This window comes from Mustela lutreola, chromosome 1 (assembly GCF_030435805.1).
Source record: "Mustela lutreola isolate mMusLut2 chromosome 1, mMusLut2.pri, whole genome shotgun sequence".
Classification (NCBI taxonomy): domain Eukaryota; kingdom Metazoa; phylum Chordata; class Mammalia; order Carnivora; family Mustelidae; genus Mustela; species Mustela lutreola.
Window position 1 is genome coordinate 244,177,748 of NC_081290.1, and position 18,029 is coordinate 244,195,776.

General features: G+C 41.8%; 1 protein-coding gene and 1 long non-coding RNA gene across 2 annotated transcripts in view; one reads left to right on the plus strand and one right to left on the minus strand.

Annotated features, from left to right (window-relative positions):
• SPON1 (spondin 1) overlaps positions 1-18,029 on the plus strand; it is a 256,540-nt gene that overhangs the window by 155,298 nt on the left and 83,213 nt on the right. The gene's annotated exons all lie outside the window — the stretch shown is intronic.
• Positions 4,548-14,191, minus strand: LOC131809591 (uncharacterized). Its single transcript, XR_009345231.1, has 2 exons — positions 13,906-14,191; positions 4,548-7,270 (listed from the first exon to the last, which is right to left on the minus strand). It is a non-coding gene; the product is annotated as an uncharacterized LOC131809591 (long non-coding RNA).

Below are 18,029 nucleotides of genomic sequence, written 5' to 3' on the forward strand. Positions count from 1 at the left end.
TGTTATAGTTCAATACCAGGCAGCTATTAAAAAGAATAAGGCAGGTGTATATGTACTGATATAAAATGTTCCCTGGTATGTATTGTTGGGTAGGGAAAAGCAGAGTCCAATGATAATACGCACATAGAGCATTTTTTGTGCATAGATTATCTCTATGAACATATACCAGAAACTCATTGTCTCTAAAGCAAACAGAGAGTATATGGGCCAGAGCTGAAAGGTTTTGTACATTTTATCATATCCTCCTTTGTACTATTTAAACATAAACATGTTACATTTTTAATTGAATGTTATTTAAATAAATAAAGAATACTTTGATATGAAACTGAATATTGTAAAAAAGACCAATACTCCAAATTAACCCATAAATTTAATATCCTCCCCCCAAAAATCAAATAACTTTTTAACTTATACAGGCTGATTCTATGAAAATGAAAACTAATTAGTCAAGAATAGCCAGAAAATGTTGGAAAGATAATAATGATTAAAGGGGAGTGGAGAGAGAAGACTAGCCAAATTAAATATTTGTAAATGATATATCCAATAAAGGGTTATTATCCAATATCCAAAATATGCAAAGAACTTATAAAACTCAGCACCTCCCTCCAAAAAAAATCTGGCTTTAAAAATGGGCAGAAGACCTGAATAAACATTTTTTCCGAAGAAGACATACAGAGGGCTGCAGACACATTAAAAGATGTTCAACATCACTCATCATCAGGGAAATGGAAATCAAAACCACAATGAGATAAAACCACCAGTCAGAGTGGCTGGAATCAAAAGTATAAGAAATAACAAATGTTGATGAGGATGTGGGAAAAAAACAACCTTCGTACAATATTGGTGGAAATGTAAATGGATATAGTCACTGTGGGAAACAATATGGAAGTTCCTCAAAAAAATCAAAAATAGAAATACCATATGATCCAGTAGTTTCTCTACCAGGTATTTACCTAAAGAAAACAAAATACTAATTCAAAAAGATGTAAGCAGCTCTAGGTTTATTGCAACATTATTGGCAACATTATTTACAATAGTCAAGATAGGGAAGCAACTCAAGTGTCCATTGATAGATGAATGGATAAAGAAGATATGATATATATTTCTCTCTCCTTCTCTACATATACATATATATATACATATATGCAGAGATACGTACACACACATACAATGGTATATTACTCTGCCATAAAAAAGGATGAGATTATCCCATTCCTGACAACATGGATAGAACTAGACGATATTATGCTAAGTGAAATAAGTCAGACAGAGAGGGACACCTGGGTGGCTCAGTTGGTTAAGCAGCTGCCTTTGGCTCAGGTCATGATCCCAGCGTCCTGGGATCGAGTCCCACATTGGGCTCTTTGCTCCGCAGGGAGCCTGCTTCTCCCTCTGACTCTGCCTGCCACTCTGCCTGTGCTCGCTTTTGCTCTCTCTCTCTCTCTGACAAATAAATAAATAAAATCTTTTTTTTTTTTAAAGATTTTATTTATTTACTTGAGAGAGAGACAGTGAGAGAGAGCATGAGTGAGGAGAAGGTCAGAGAGAGAAGCAGACTCCCCGTGGAGCTGGGAGCCCGATGTGGGACTCGATCCCGGGACTCCAGGATCATGACCTGAGCCAAAGGCAGTTGTCCAACCAACTGAGCCACCCAGGCGTCCCAATAAATAAAATCTTTAAAAAAAAAAAAAAAAAGAAGTCAGACAGAGAAAGACAATAACCATATGATTTCACTTACATGTGGACCCTAAAAAAACAAATGAATAAACAAACAAAAAGCAAACTCGGACCTATAAATTCAGAAAACAAACGGATGGTTTCCAGAGGGCAGGGAATAGGAGGAATGGACAAAATGGGTGAAGGGGGGCTGGAGGTACAGGCTTTCAGTTATGGAATGAATAAGCCACAGAAATAAACGGGCATAAGGACTATAGTCAGTGATACTGTAATAACATTGTCTGGTGACGGATGGCGACTACATTCATGGTGAGCATAGCGTAGAGTATCAACTTGTTGAATCACTGTGTTTTACACCTGAAAGTAATGCCACGCTGTGTACCACTATACTCAATTAAAAATATATAAAAGTGAAACTACATTATCAAACCACATAAAATAAAACTGTGTGAAACTAGAGCATGAATGAACAGATCAATAGAATTTGACAGGAAGTGCAGAAATAAAACCAAATTCATTTGAAAGTAAGCATATGAAAAAAGTATAGTTTCTGTCAGTTGAGGAAAGATGGATTATTTAACAATGGTACAACTGGGTGCCATGGGGAAAAATTAATTGGCTCCATAATTCAGTCCTCAAAACAGAATAAACTCCAGATACATCAAAGATGTAAGTATTAACAAATGAAAACATGGGGTATCTGACTGGCTTCAGTCAGAAGAGCATGTGACTCTTGATCTCAAGGTTGAGTTTGAGCCCCACACTGGTGCAGAGATTGCTTAAATCTTTAGGGGACACCTGGGTGGCTCAGTTGTTAAGCCTCTGCTTTAGGCTCAGGTCATGATCCTGGGGTCCTGGGATGGAGCCCTGCATCGGGCTCCCTGCTCAGCGAGGAGTCTGCATCTCCCTCTCTTTCTGCCCCTCCCCCCACTCATGCACTCTCTCTCTCAGATGAATAAATAAAATCTTTTTAAAAAATAAAACAAAGTCTTTAAACATAAATAAGTAACCAGGTAAAATAAAAATTTAAAATGAAGATATAAAAACATGAGAAGAGAACATGAGAGAATCACTGTTAGAATCCAGAAAGTCCTTTCTAAGCATATCACAAAACACAGAGGTCATTGAAAAAAAAAAAAAAAAAAAAAAAAAGACTGATTAAGTAAGCTGAAAGCAACTTTTTTAATTACAGAAAATACTTGAAAATCTTAAAGGACAAAAAGGGGGAAATATTTGTAACCCATACAATAAGCAGAGGACTAATTTCTTTAATACAAAAAGAGTTCTTAAGGGTTGCTTTCTGAAAGATCAATAAAGCAATAGAAAAAAAATCTCAAAACACATGGCAATTAGATGGCTTTTAGGTATTTTAAAAGATACTCAACCTCATTCACAATTATGAAATCCAAATTCATTCCCCAGAGCTGCAACTTTTGTTTTTTTGTCTTTTGATAACCATACATTGACCATAGGGAAGCAGACACTTTCCCCGCCGGCAGCAGCAGTACCAACTGGGACAACTTTGGGGACTCAGTAGTTAATATCCGACTCAGTAGTTAATATCCAGGAATCTATATATGCAGAAAGACTCACACATAGGAAGGTGCTATTTACTGAACACTGTAACCAAAAAAATGTGAAAAAAATTTAAATATCCATTAATAGAGGACCAGCTAAATAAAAATGAGAATTTGAAATTAAACATTGCCAAGACAAATTGTTTAGTTAAAAAAGAAAGTAAGCAAAGTATTTATAGCGTGCTTCATTTGCATTGTTTTTTTAAAGACGGATGCCTACGTCTCCTGAAGGGTGTATGAGAACATGAATGGGGTTCCTCTGGGATGGGGACTGAGAGATTATGGGATAGGAATGGGAGGGGGGCTTCCCATCATATTCCCAAGGTGCCTTGTGAATACTGTACCATGTTTTCGCAGTATCTCTTTGAAAAAGTGATTATTCTTTTTTTTTTTTTTAAGATTTTATTTATTTATTTGGCAGACAGAGATCACAAGTAGGCAGAGAGGCAGGCAGAGAGAGAGAGAGGAGGAAGCAGGCTCCCTGCTGAGCAGAGAGCCCGATGTGGGGCTCGATCCCGGACCCTGGGATCATGACCTGAGCCGAAGGCAGATGCTCAACTGACGGAGCCACCCAGATGCCCCCCAGCTTAGGAATCTTTAAAAGATACTATATAAGGAAGCATATTGTGTGGTCTTGGTAGATTGTCCTATCCTGGTAATCAACAGGCTTGTCTAGACTCGCCAATGTGGTGCCTGTGTGCCCTGAAACCCCATACTAGTTTCCCGGGGACTGGACGGGTCCGAGGTACGGATTTTTAATCCAGGTGGCCAAAAGCAGTTTACGCAGAGAAAGAGTACAAATCATAGCCAAGGAGGAAAGGTCCAAGTCCGTGCCTGGCATTAGGCCTGAGGGGAGAGGCCACCAAAGGAAGTCCATGGAAAGGCCTGGAATGTGCCCAAAGCCTCTCCTGGTGTGTTTGCAGCCACATGGCTTAGGACAGCCTTAGAGTCAGAGGGGACCAGCTAGACATTTCTCAAGGCTCCGGAAGTAATCACAACTATCCCTTTTCACCTTTGTAACCGCCAGGCGATAGGTCTATGTGCTTAAGTGTTTACTACTCTGTAGATGCAGAAGCTTGTCAGTGGAGTGTCCCACATTCAGAGGCCTGTGCCAGCCTCTCTCATAAGAGTATGTGCTAAGTCAGCATCACGCAAAGTGTGGTCTGTGGAGTGGCACCTGTCTGCAGGCCATTTGCTACTGGCCCATGATTCACTAAGTCCAGAAACTAAGAAGCATTTAGAAATAGCACTTTAACAATGTCTCATGAATCTAATAATTAAAAAAATCAGAACTTGGATTTGATATGCTTTTATTTACTTCTCTTACTATTACATTTTAATTTTACCAAAATACAGTCTGCAACAGATGACATGGTTTAAAAACAATAGCAACAAGCTGGTCTTTCACTACAGAGTTGAGAAGCATTGTTCTAGAAGCTCTCCCTGAGCCATTTCTTTACCCCCAGCACCTGAGTCAGGGTCTGGGATAGTGTAGATGCTTACACATGTTGACTGACCACAGGCCACAGGATTTTTTGAAATGAGAAAATCGAGGCCTATACAATAATAATGTGACTCACCCAAATGCTAATGACAGCATAGATCCATATGCCAGAACTCCTGACTTCCATTCTGGTGCTTTCTCCTCTCTCTGCTAAGAGATGGGAAGCATGGGCATCCCTGAAAAATCTCACGCTGTTGGAGGTACTCATCCAGTTTGCTGAAAAACTTAGTTTTCACCAGACTCTATCTGAGACAGTTTACAGCTAGACTTTCCAAAGAATATTTGCCATCTGGTGGTAAAAAAAAAAAAAAAAAAAAAAAAAGGTGTATGCACTTTGCATAAACTTCATTCATTCATGCATGCATGCGTTCATTCATTCATCCATTTATTCATGTGTCAAGGCACCATATTTGCAAAATCACATGTCCTCAAGAGGTTCGTGGTCTCTTGAGAAAGACTGACATGGAAATCAGTGACAACACAACGTGACTTGGGCGGGAGAGGTCAATAGAGGGCAAACTGGGAGCACAGGGTAGGACCTTCCCTGCTTCAGGTAATGGTGGTGCCAGGAGCAGCCTTAAGTTCAATAGTTTGATGCTCAAAAAAACATTAGCTTAGTTCTTATCTTGTTTGTCCTGGACCATCAGGATAACAGTTTTTGTGGTCGCCTTCTCTGGGTGAGGATGAACTCATGAACAGAGTGTGTTAGGAACGCAGTCAGTCCATGCCCTTTGGCTGAATGGGGTAGCATCCCCAAGGGCTGTCTCCCCAGCCACTACCACCTCTGGTCTTCAGGTCCGCTCCAGAATGCAGTGTTCGTTTCCCACCTCTGATCAGAGTGTCTGCAAAGGCCCCTCCTGGCCGTGCAGTCCTTCGGCTGTCTCATCCTGTAGCTCTCCTGAAGCTAAGACTAGCATTCCCCCAGCAAACGAATTCATCCAGCCCATAGAACCAAGAGCCATCCACTCAGTAGTCCTGCTTGCCCGCGGTGAGGGATGCCTGGCGTACCAGGGTAAATGGCTTTACCTGAGGTTAGAGATTGGAATCATCTCAGGCATGAACTTGAATGCCAGGCTGTGGAGATTAGATGGAGCTAGGGGGAACAGGGCAGCCATTGAGGTCTCCTGGGAAGGGAAGTAGCAGAACACGGCATTCATCCCTTCAGTGTAATTATTGACATCTCATGTGCAAAGCACTGAGTGAGTCCCCGTGCGAGGTTCCAAAAGCACAGAGATGAGTAAGACCTCATGTGGGAGACACATCACACCATCCCCCTGGGTTATAATGCGCTGTTTACCCCATGCAACAATTTAAAGTCCTTGTCTCAGGGAAGGAAAGAAATTAAATTATCTGAGAAACTTCCTACTATATGGAATTAGCCATACATCAGACTTCCAATTGTTCTGTAACTATGTAAACATAGCCATTTTTCCTTAGGATAGAACCATAAGCAAACAAATGAAAGAGGGCACAGGAGTCCCAACTCATGGAGAGATGTTCTGCAACCTCCTCAGGTTCTGTCCTCGCGTAAGAACACGTCTCGTTGACACCACGTAGCCAACAAGGCTTGTAGGACCTGGCTTGGAGGGCTGAGGGAGCAAAGGGAAAAGCAAGCAGTCATAAGCTGTTGAGTGGGGTGTTCGTTATGGTAGAGTTTTGTGGAAAGTTACATGGGGGCACTTAGGAGAAAGTGTCGGTCCTATCCAATTCTGTCTTGAATGAAGGACCTCACGAAACCATGAGCTGAATTCTGAAGGATGGAGAGAATTTGCCGGTAGACGAAAGGGGAGGGCACGCCACCCCGTGTGACTTCATGAACCCCTAAGTGGTGGTAGAGCGGTAGGAGACCGAATAGGCGGGACACGTTCATTTACTTCTTCTTTCCACAAAGGTGCCCCTACTGTGGGGCCTGCCCTCAGGGAATCGGAAGGCAGTCACAAGGGCACAGACACAGATCTTACCTTGAGAGAGCTCAAGTACTCGGAGTTCAGATAGGCAGAAAACCCAAAAAGCAGGAAGGCAAAAGGAAGGCAGGCCAACGATTCTCTCCAAGTCTTCCTAGTCAAGGAAGGGGCTGATAGTGTGCCATTTACAGCATCTATACCATACCAGGCACTGTGGTAGACTCCATACAGACTATCCAAAGGAATCTTCACAGCAAGCCTGGAAGGTGGTTATTAGTCATTTCATTTTCCAGATGAGGAAACCAAAGCCCCAGAAAGTTGGGTAAGTTTTCTCACCCCAGGTCACACAGCTAATAATCACCCGAATCTGAGTTCTTTCCTGCTGGCTGGCTCCTTACCTTTGCTCATGCTGCTTCTCCTTCCCTAGAAGGGCCTTCATTCCCCAGGTGGATTGAATTCCACTCAGGCTCCCATATGCCACCCTGTCTTGGTGCCTCTCCTGGCCCATCCCAATTCATGTGGCTTCCACCTCCTCGGGTCTTTCAGAGTAGCTTGAATCCTAACCTGGCCCATTTCCTGCCTCATATTGTGGGCGTCTGTGTCTGCCTCTGAAAGAAAGAACATAACGTAGGGGTCCGTCTGAGAAGGGCTGTGCCCCAGACCCACCCGTTCCTCTCCCCAGCGGGCCTTTCCAGGCGGCTGGCTCCTAACGCATTTGTGTCTGTGGAATGAAGTGAAACCCTTCAGCCCTGGGTTCACGGACAGGAAGACTGCTTTAGCAAAGGCAGCCATTTGACCAACTTTGTCTCCATAGTTACCACCATTCTCCCAATGACACCCTAGCGCCCAGTAGGCGCCAGTTACAGTAATTCTTAATTTGTCTTCCTATTAGGAAGGAGAATTACTGCTTCATTAATCAGTGGGTACAGAAAAATCAAAAGTCTATTAACTGGTAAGCCAATGCTGTTCCAAAGGGCATTGATTCATTTATGTTATGGGCGCCCTGTTCATTGGCAACTGCAGCTCCTGAGAGCAGCTCTCTGGGGCAGTGTTGGGGGGACTGGGATATTTTTAGCCTTTAATGCATAGGCACATATTTGGATTCTTATTGGGATTTTGGGGAGGGGTGTAGGAAAGGGGAGACTATTGGCTTGTCAGTAATATGGTGGAGAGACTAAGCACATGGTAGGATTTCATAGATGCATATATTTAACCGACAAGCACTGACAGACATATACACATATATATATATGTATACATATGTGTATACGTGTATATATGTATACGTGTGTATATACACATATATATACAATATATTATATTATATATATAATATAAATTAACTTGTATATGTGTATATGTATACATATATGTATATGTGTGTATATATATGTCTCCTGGAGAAAAATTAACTTATTCTTTAAAGTATAATGAATTCCCTGCAGAATATATTCAAGAATATCAATCAATCCAGACCTAGAGAGTATGCTCACCTGGCTAATGATCTGGAAATACTGCAAATACGGTTGGGTCTTCCTGGATGAGGATTTCCTCTACACCAACGCCCAAAGGGTTATCTTTTTCAAATGAACCTGCTAATTATTTAAAACTCACCCCTTTGAATGATCTACATGCAGAGTAGTGATTCCAAACTTAAGCCAATATAAGTATCAAATACACATAATGTACAAAACTAACCACAAAGAAGTGGGTCTGAGATGAATTCCAAAGCCCCCCAGATTGGAGCCCAAGACAGTGTTTGTTGCAGAGTAGGTATGTGGTCTGGCTTAGGGCTTTATTTTATTATTCCAACCTCCACAGAATTTTGCATTCTTTTACAAGATGCGTTGTTGACTCACTGGAGTCTAATATATTAGCGTGGAATAGACTTTGCTTCTTCTGGGACAATGCAAGGACCTTAGGACATTTTAAGTTCCTGCCCCACCGCTGCCTTAATAATGCCCAATAATGAAATTTTATATATATTTGGTCCTATGAGACATTATTCTTATTATTTCTTACCATCCATACTTACTCTTCTTTGTTGCTTTTCCTTCCTTCCTGAATTTCCATTTACCTTCCAGGATTATTTCCTTCTCCCTGAAGACATGTGTGGGTAGCCTTGTCTTTAGTGAGAATTTGAAGGCAAAACTTGTTTCCTGTCTGTCTGAAAATATCTTTATTCTGCCTTCATTTTTGAAGGTTATCTTTTAATAAATAGTTGGCAAATATTTAAAAGACGTGATTCCTCTGCCTTTGGCTTCCGTCATTTCGTCGTGAAATCACCTGTCAGTCTGACTGTTGTCTTTTGAAGACAGCATGTACTTTTCTCTAGCCGCTTTTAAGCTTTTGTCTTTGTCTGTGGATTTCAAAAGTTTTACTCTATGCTCAGGTGCGGTTTTGTTTGAATTTGTTTGAGCCCACCTTTGGTGGGTGGTTGTAGCACTTCTCATTCCATGGCTTCCTATCTTTTGTCAGTTTAGGGGAAATTCTGGCTATTGTTTCTTCAAAGATTTGTTCTACTCCTATTTTCTCTCTCCTTCTGGAACTCCAGTGACACCTATGTTAAATTTTGTTATCAGTTCCCATATGTTTCCTATAGGTTTTTTTTTTTTATATTCATTTTTGCCCTCCATACTCTAGTCCGGATATTTCCTAACCCTCTCTTCTTCTGGTTTAAACTACTATTAAACTTGTAAGTTCTTAGTTCCAGTTCTAGAATTTCCATTTGATTCTTTTTTTTTTTTTTTTTTTACAAATTCCAATGTTGCTAAAATCTTTCACTTTGATTTCTGTCTCTTTGTACATGTTAATCATAATTTTTGTTTAAATCCAGGTTTGGTAACTATAATATCTGGATCATCCATGGGCCTCTTTCCATTGTCTTTTTCCCTTGGTCCAGTATCATGGTATGTCTAATGATTTTTTACTGAATGCCACACATTATATGTGAAAAACAATAGAGGCTTTGGATGCCAGTATCCTCCTTCACAGAAGATCTATTTCCACTTCTAGCAGGCAATTAGTGTAGGGTAGATCTATTTATTTATTTATTTATTTATTTATAAAAGATTTTATTTATTTATTTGACAGAGAGAAATCACAAGTAGATGGAGAGGCAGACAGAGAGAGACAGAGGGAAGCAGGCTCCCCGCTGAGCAGAGAGCCCGATGCAGGACTCGATCCCAGCACCCTGAGATCATGACCTGAGCCGAAGGCAGCGGCTTAAACCACTGAGCCACCCAGGCGCCCCCAATTTATTTTTTTTTAACATTATTTTTTTATGTATTTATTTGATAGACAGAGATCACAAGTAGTCAGAGAGGCAGGCAGAGAGAGAAGAGGAAGCAGGTTCCCCACCGGGCAGAGAGTCCGATGTGGGGCTCGCTCCCAGGACCCTGAGACCATGACCTGAGCAGAAGGCAGAGGCTTTAACCCACTGAGCCACCCAGGTGTCCCAGGTAGATCACTTTAATCAAGTCTTGGATTGGGCTGTTTTGAATCTGAATTTCAATCTTTGTGAGAGCTGTAATATGTAGGGTTCACCCTTACTCCAAGGGGTCCTAATGGAAAGCCTGGGGTGCTTACCGGTGTCTCTCTTCCCTCTGGGTTCTGACTTACAATTTTAATCTTCTTGAAACATGAGGCCAATGAAAGCTTTGTTCAGTCTCTTAGCTACTAATTTCTACTCAGATTTGCAAACCTTCTCTCCTGTGACTTACAAATCAGCAACTGCCTCAGAAGGGAAAGCAGTGCCAAATGCTGGGCTGGCTTCTCTCTCCTTCCTTTCTTTTCAGGATCTTGGCTCAGGTCATTTTCTCTCCCAGTCCTGCCAAAAGTTATGCTCAGCTTCTCAGCCTCTTAGCCTCATATGGCTGATGGAAAAGCCGGTGCCTAAAGGGGAAAAGCAGCTCAGAACATCTGACTCACTTCTGTGCATCTCCCTCTCTCCAGGATCTTGGCCTTCAAGTCCTGGCTGTGTTGAGAGCTCTCCAGTGCTTTAAAACAAGTTGTTTCGCTTTGTTTCATCCATATTTTCTAGCTTTGGGTAGGTTGTTAGTTTGATATAAGCTAGTTCACCATCGTGGGAGGTAACACTAGAAACTCTTCTCTTTTTTTCTGGTTTATTATTATTCTTTAAGATTTACTTATTTATTTGAGAGAGAGAGAGAGAGTGGGGGGGGGAGGACAGAGGGAGAGAGAGAATCTCAAGCAGGCTCCTCAATGAGCGTGGACCCTGATGCAGGGCTGGATCCCAGGACCCTGAGATCATGACCTGAGCCAAAATCAAGAGTCAGCTGCTCAACTGACTGAGCCACCCAGGTGCCCCTTTCTGGTTTATTACTATTATTATTCAATGTATTCAAACTAAAAACAAAACAACCCAAAAAACAGTTCCTCCATTTTCCCCATTCTCTATACCCCATTTCTAGCAACCACCAGTCTGTTTTCTGTATCTGTGAGCTTAGTGCTTTTGTTTGTTTGTTTTTAGATTATTTTGCATGTAGAAGAGATCATATGATATTTGTTTTTCTCTGACTTATTTCACTTAATGTTTACTCTCTAGATCCCTCCATGTTGTCACAAATAGGATTTTTCCTATTTTTTATGGTTGAATAATATTCAGTGGTGTGTATATATATACCCCAATTTCTTTATCCATTCATCTATGATGGACATTTAGGTTGTTTCCATATCTTAACTATTGCAGATAATGTTGCAATGAATAAGAGGGCCCATGTATCTTTTTTTTTTTTTTTTTTTTTTTTGGTCAGAAAGAGAGAAAGCACACAAGCAGGCAGAGAGGCAGGCAGAGGTGGAGAGGCAGGCAGGCTCCCCGCCGAGCAAGGAGCCCGACGCGGGACTCGATCCCAGGACCCCGGGATCATGACCTGAGCCGAAAGCAGCGGCTTAACCCACTGAGCCACCCAGGCATCCCCCATGTATCTTTTTGAATGAGTGTCTTTGTTTTCTTCAGGTAACTGGTGAAGCCACTCTGAGAAACAGTATGGAGGTTCCTGAAAAAATTAAACATAGAATGACAGTATGACCTAACAATTCCACCGCTGGGTATTTACCTAAAGAAAACAAAGATGCTAATTCAGAAAGATGGAATCTCTTCTTCAAGCATGTGGACTCTGTCTCTCCAGCATACGCCTGGTCTCTGACGTCATTCTCATCCTTTGTCTCCCATTCCATCCCACTTTCTGGTTTTAGTACGAATGTGCTAAGTGTGGAGAGCTCTAGGGCTTTCTGACTAGAACTGTTCAAAGCTCCCCCTTCAGGCACATTTGCTGCCCAAGTTATATTTGCTATTTGTTTTCATTCCTGATTGATAGTGGAAAGTACAGTATTACACCAGGTAGGACTTCTTTCAATGTGAGTGATTTGGCAAAATTCTGCAATGGGGAAAGGACTTATGATGTTCCAGTACTTTGATCCATAGGCTTTCCTCTGCATTGAAATTTCTCTCCTGCTGGTCAAAACATTATTTTTCTGTGTCCACCTCCCACTCACATAACCCCAGGGTGAAGAACTACCTGCCCCTGAATTTGAACTCAAATTACCTGTCTTGGAGCTTTGCTTTCTGTCTTATTGATTTCCATTGCATATGAGTGACAGACTTGCTAAATATGTCATTATAAGTGCTAAGAAAATTGGATTTTGACCTTTCCAGATATTCAGACTGTTAATAAAAAAAAACTTTTTTAAACTTCTGTGGACTTAAAATAAATTATATTGTACCATAGTCAACTAGTAGGACTCTGATTCTTTTAAGATGTTATAAAATTAATGCCACGTTTTCTCAATCGTTGAGTCATTAGAAGTGAATTAGGCATTATCAAAGACTTTCTTGGTATCTTTGAAAGAGAAATATACTAAAATAACACAGATTTTTTAAAAAATATAAAATAAGCTGTGTTGGCTATATATTGAGCACCAATAATGCATACATAGGACTTCCAATCCAGCTCAGTTGCAAGCAGTAGTTAATTACTGTAATCTAAAAAAGAATATGCTTGGGGCGCCTGGGTGGCTCAGTGGGTTAAAGCCTCTGCCTTCAGTTCAGGTCATGATCTCAGGGCTCTGGGATCGAGTCCCACATCGGGTTCTCTGCTCAGCGGGGAGCCTGCTTCCTCCTCTCTCTGCCTTCCTCTCTGCCTACTTCTGATATGTCTCTGTCAAAGAAATAAATAAAATCTTTTTTAAAAAATTAAAAAATAATAAAAAATAAAAAAGAATATGCTAAATCAGGGAATTATAAAAACTAAACATGAACATGTCAGATATTTTAACTTAATAAGTATACTTTCAGTCACAAATACAAATCACTCAAAAAATTCACCATTCCTGATTTCCTGTTTAGGCTTCTTGAAAGCAGACCTAGTACTTAAAGATACTTGTAAACTAATCTGAGTGTACAACCCTCAATGTTTCCTTCTCCCAGTCTTTGACAGTAATCTCGTTCTCACCTAATCATACAATATTTTTAGTAACTTGCCTGAGTTGAGTCCTTCCAAAGCAGTCCCAAAAGGACAGCTTCCTTTTTCTCACACGTTTCTCATCAATTTCAAAAAAAAAAAAAAAACCTAAATGATGTAAATTCAGTATAGGAATACCTAGCAGAAGGAGATTGGGGGACATACCCAACTTGGTAAACACGCAGGTCTGCTGTGGAAACGTAAACATGCTGCTGTCGCAAAGGATGGCACACAGCTGATGCCTTCTGCGTACTGCGTACTATGGACTCTGTCAGGATTTACCACAGAGAGAATGACAAGCATTGGTTAGTGCTGCGAGGAGGTGAAGTGGCGGTTAGCGAAGAAAGCCTCTACCGTCCTGGTAATGGGTACAGTTCATTTTGCTCACTTGAGTTGAATCTTGTCAATTTGAAGTCACCCTTCTTACCCCCTGCACCCCATTCCTCATATTCACTCACTGGCATGATTTCAAAATGACTGGAATTAGCTCCTTCACCAATTCGTGATATTGCCTAAATTTGATAATAACAACAGTGAATGTGCAGTCTGGCACTGTTAGCCAACACACAAATCATGCACATCTCACTGAATCTTGGTCCCCTTTTTAGGCTGTTCTATTACGATCCTCATTTTATACCTGAGGAAAATTGAGACTCAGAGGACTGAAATGATTTGCCCAAGGCTTAGCTAGGTAATGGTAAATGCAGAATTCAAATCCAGGCCATCAGAGTCCAGAACCCACATTTTTACCCCACACTAACCTGCATGTCTTGTTGCAGAACTCGGGAGTTGGTGATGGGTCCTGCCTGTGGTAGCCCATTGCTGCTTCTCAGGCTGGGGCCAGCTCCCCGTGCTGCCGTTTTCCCCTTTTTGGCTCCAGTCGGCACCTGTAAACTCAACTCATTTTCCTTCCTTTCAGGAGTTGATAACCTCCCGCTCTCTCATCCTCCTTTCCCAAGCCTGGCAAAGTGCAGAGTTCCAGCGTCTGTAGCTCCCTTTTTCTTCATTATTCTGAAAGCATATTCGTGAGCTCTTTGCGATTTAAGGACTTTACTGTCATCACTATGGAGACACAGAGTAAGACAAAAACACATGCAAAAGAACAAGTTTCCAGAAACTTCCAGTGTATTTGAATTCTGGGTCCTGAGCTCATGTGGTAATGGGAAACAAATGCACCCTTGGGTTGTTGTCCTCCATATTTAGTCCTGAGAAAGGGGCTTGCCAATTCCTGACCTCCCTTTGGCGATAGCCCTTGTTACCTTCACACCCGGAAAGGCTCTTTATCACAGCACAGATGACCTCTTGTTGACAGGGGGGCTTGTACTCTAAAGCACTTCAGTCTGGAGGCTACCAATTTTCTAGGAATTCTGCCCAACATACGCAATAGTAGTAATGATTTCTCTAAGCATTACCTAATGCTCACTGTTTAGTCACTAAATATCATGATTTCTGGAAAAGCTCATAAAATGTCTATATTTTCCCTGGCACTCATCAGGTTAAATGGGTAGGGAGGTGAGCCCCAACATCGGCCACCCTTAACCATAAGCTCTGGGAACAGATTTCTTCCTCCAAATATCTGTCACTCACTAGTTTAAGCTGCCATAGTCCAGTGACCTAATGTGTAGCTCAGTGTCTACTCCCCGAAACTGTTTAGTCTCAGAATACCAATTGTTAATTGAATACATGGCCACCCGGAATAAAGACTACATTTCCCAGCTTCCCTTGAGTTAGTCTGGCCATGACACTAAGTTTCTGACCAATGAGATGTAAGAAAAATAACGTGTGCCACTTCCTGGTAGGGTACGGAAAAGGAATGTACATGCCCATCTTTGTCCCCTGGACTGTCCACCTACAGAATTTTTACATAAAAGACAAATTTTTATTCTTGTTTTAAGTCATCATATTTGAGTTTCTGAGTTATACATAGTCAAATCTATTCCTTATCAACATAGATTAGAATTCCAAAAATATTTCCAAGATTGAGATAATAGTTTCTCATTGCCTTTCAAGGCAATTGTTCTGTGAAGTATATTTAGATCAAGGATTATCTAATTTGCTTTTCTTTCAATATGCTGTCCTAAATACACATATACATTTTGGTCTTAAGTGACTAGCAAAGAGCCATTTGTTCTCATTGGTAACCACATTCTCCACAAAATTCTTCAATTAAATGAAGGTTTAAAAGTCAGAAACAACACAGAATCTTACACAAACATGGTCTCTTCTTATGACCAATTCCCACCACCACTCTTTTGTTCCTTTACTCAATTGTTGCATACTTTGCAAGGGAATAAGAATAGATATTTCCAGGGTGCCTGGGTGGCTCAGTGAGTTAAAGCCTCTGTCTTCAGCTCAGGTCATGATCCCAGGGTCCTGGGATTGAGCCCTGAGTTGGGCTCTGTGCTTGACAGAGAGCCTGCTTCCCTTCCTCTCTCTCTGCCTGCCTCTCTGCCTACTTGTGATCTCTGTCTGTCAAATAAATAAATAAAATCTTTAAAAAAAAAAAAAATAGATATTTCTGCGACTGAACCATCATACACGTGAAATCAGTGATAAGTACAATAAATGCCTAAATAAATCATGGCTAGAGTTAGTAATTTCTTACCATCAGATGGTTCCTGTAAAAAAGCACTAATGTGTCCATCTATGTGAAGCCCCCGGCCCCATTTCAAGTTATCTATTAATTACACGTCCCTCAATTACACAGTGCCTTTGCTATTGTGGTAGTGTCTGGTGTTTTATTCCATCGCTCAATAGATTTTAATTGCAGCCACTGCACCAAGGTGCATTTCCTATAGGACCGTGGCAGCCTGTACACTGGCCCAGTGATGATTAATTTCAATGACTTGAGTCACAGAGAAAGAGGGAAGCGCTTCCATTTTAATTACATCTACAAGAGTGTACCACTTTCACCCCTGCCTAGTGTCCTGAAACAAAAGACTTTCTGAAGGGAAAATAAAATCCAGGGTGCGGTGGTCTCTACTGGCACAGATCTCCTTTCTTATTGCGCCACAACTCAGCTAGCTTTGTATTGGGAAATACTGGCAAGCCATTGAGATTTGCAAGCAGATTGGAAGCTATGAAGAAAGCAGCATTCAGTTTATTTTTGTTTATTTTACTTGGGCAATTAAAATGCAGTGAGTGGGTCAAGATATGAGACAGCATCTCCCCATCATTGCAGATGTTCTGCATAAAAGGGTCAAGAATAATTAACCCTGGCATGCATATGTATTTATTTATTGTTTTGCTGAGACAGAGCCAGAGACATTCTTGGGTTTTCCAGAACACTCCATACTCATTCATGCCCTTGGGTCCTGGCACAGGCTGTTCCCTTTTCTCTCCTTCTCCATTTGGATAAACAGCATTTTCCAGCACCGCACAGCTCAACTGCCACTTCCTCTGTCGTTCCCTGGGGACGGTGTAGGGGTGGGAATAGGAAACACAGAAGACTTTAGACAAGAGACATGGCAGGGAATGCCAGGGCTGGGTGACCCAAGGCAAGTTACTTAGGCTCTGAGCCCCAGTTTCCTCATCTGTACACTGGAGAATTTAGTTGCTATGCATATTAGATGAAGGAATTTATAAAGGAAACCCTCAGGATAATGTCTGGTCACAGAATGGAAAGTTATTATTCATTGACTTTCCTCTTCCATACCTCTAACAGTAGCACTTTAAAATCTCCTTTATGATGTTAATCAATTAGCAAGTCAGAAAACAGGGATTCAGATTTGACTCTGTCCTTTCCTCCTACCCCTACCCAAGGAAAAGGTGAGTAAATTCAGTTGTCTCTTGTTTCAAGTCCATTGCTTCCTCTTGGAGGTCACTGCTAACAACCTTGATTCACGCCTGCTTTCTTCACTCACGCAGCAGCCTCTTTAGACCTGCGTGCCTCTCATCGTACCCCCTCTTTGGCATGTCTGCAAGGCTTCCACCGTGACCTCTCCCGTCCCTCCCCTTCAGGATGCTGTGATCAGCATCCCAGTTTGCCCAGGACTGAAGGGGTTCCCAGGATGTGGAACTTTGAGTTTTAAAATCAGGGCAGTGTTGGGCAAAGCAGGAAGCGTTGGTCACCCTTCATCCCCTACTTAAAATCTCTCGCTGGCTCTCAAGCACTGCAAGATGAACTAACATGAGTCACTGTCGCACACAGAACAGTCCCTCTGTCATGGGGCCCTGCCTTCCTCTTGACCTTCGTCTTCACCACGCCCTCCCTAGTTGCTACACACACAGTCTCTCTCTCTCTCTCTCTCTCTCACACACACACACTTTCTTAGGTGATATGGAGCTTCCACAGAAGTTTCGTGCTCTTTCCTGGCCCCGTTTTTGTCCTTGCCCTTGACGTTGCTTCTACTTGCCATGCCCGCTCCCCTACTCATTTCACCTGGCTCACTCCTTCCGATCCTGACCTCTCCCCTCTTTCAGGGAGTCTTCTCTGGCTCCTGCTCTCAGTGCTCCTCCACTATGCGCCCGTAGCATGTGGTTTTGCCTCTGACCTGACATATACTGCTCTCTTCTATGATTCTGGTCTGTCTCCCCAAACAGACGGAGAGGTCCCTGGGGACAGGTGCTGTGTCTTCTCTATCTTTGTAACTCTAGGAGCTGACACGAGTCCGCATTCACTGTTGAAAGAATGAACACATGAGGAATACACATTTGCTCCCCGCTCCCACAACTACATGACCTTCTCAAAAGCAGAAAGGACACCTATCTTGATTTTCTTTGGTTTGTTGGTTCTCTCCTCCAGTACCTGGTACACAGCAGGGCTCAACTGATATTTTGAATGAATGAGTGGATGAATGGATGAATGGATGAATTGATGAACGGGTGGAATGAATGAATGAATGAATGAATGAATGAATGAACAAATGAATGAAAACATCTTGTC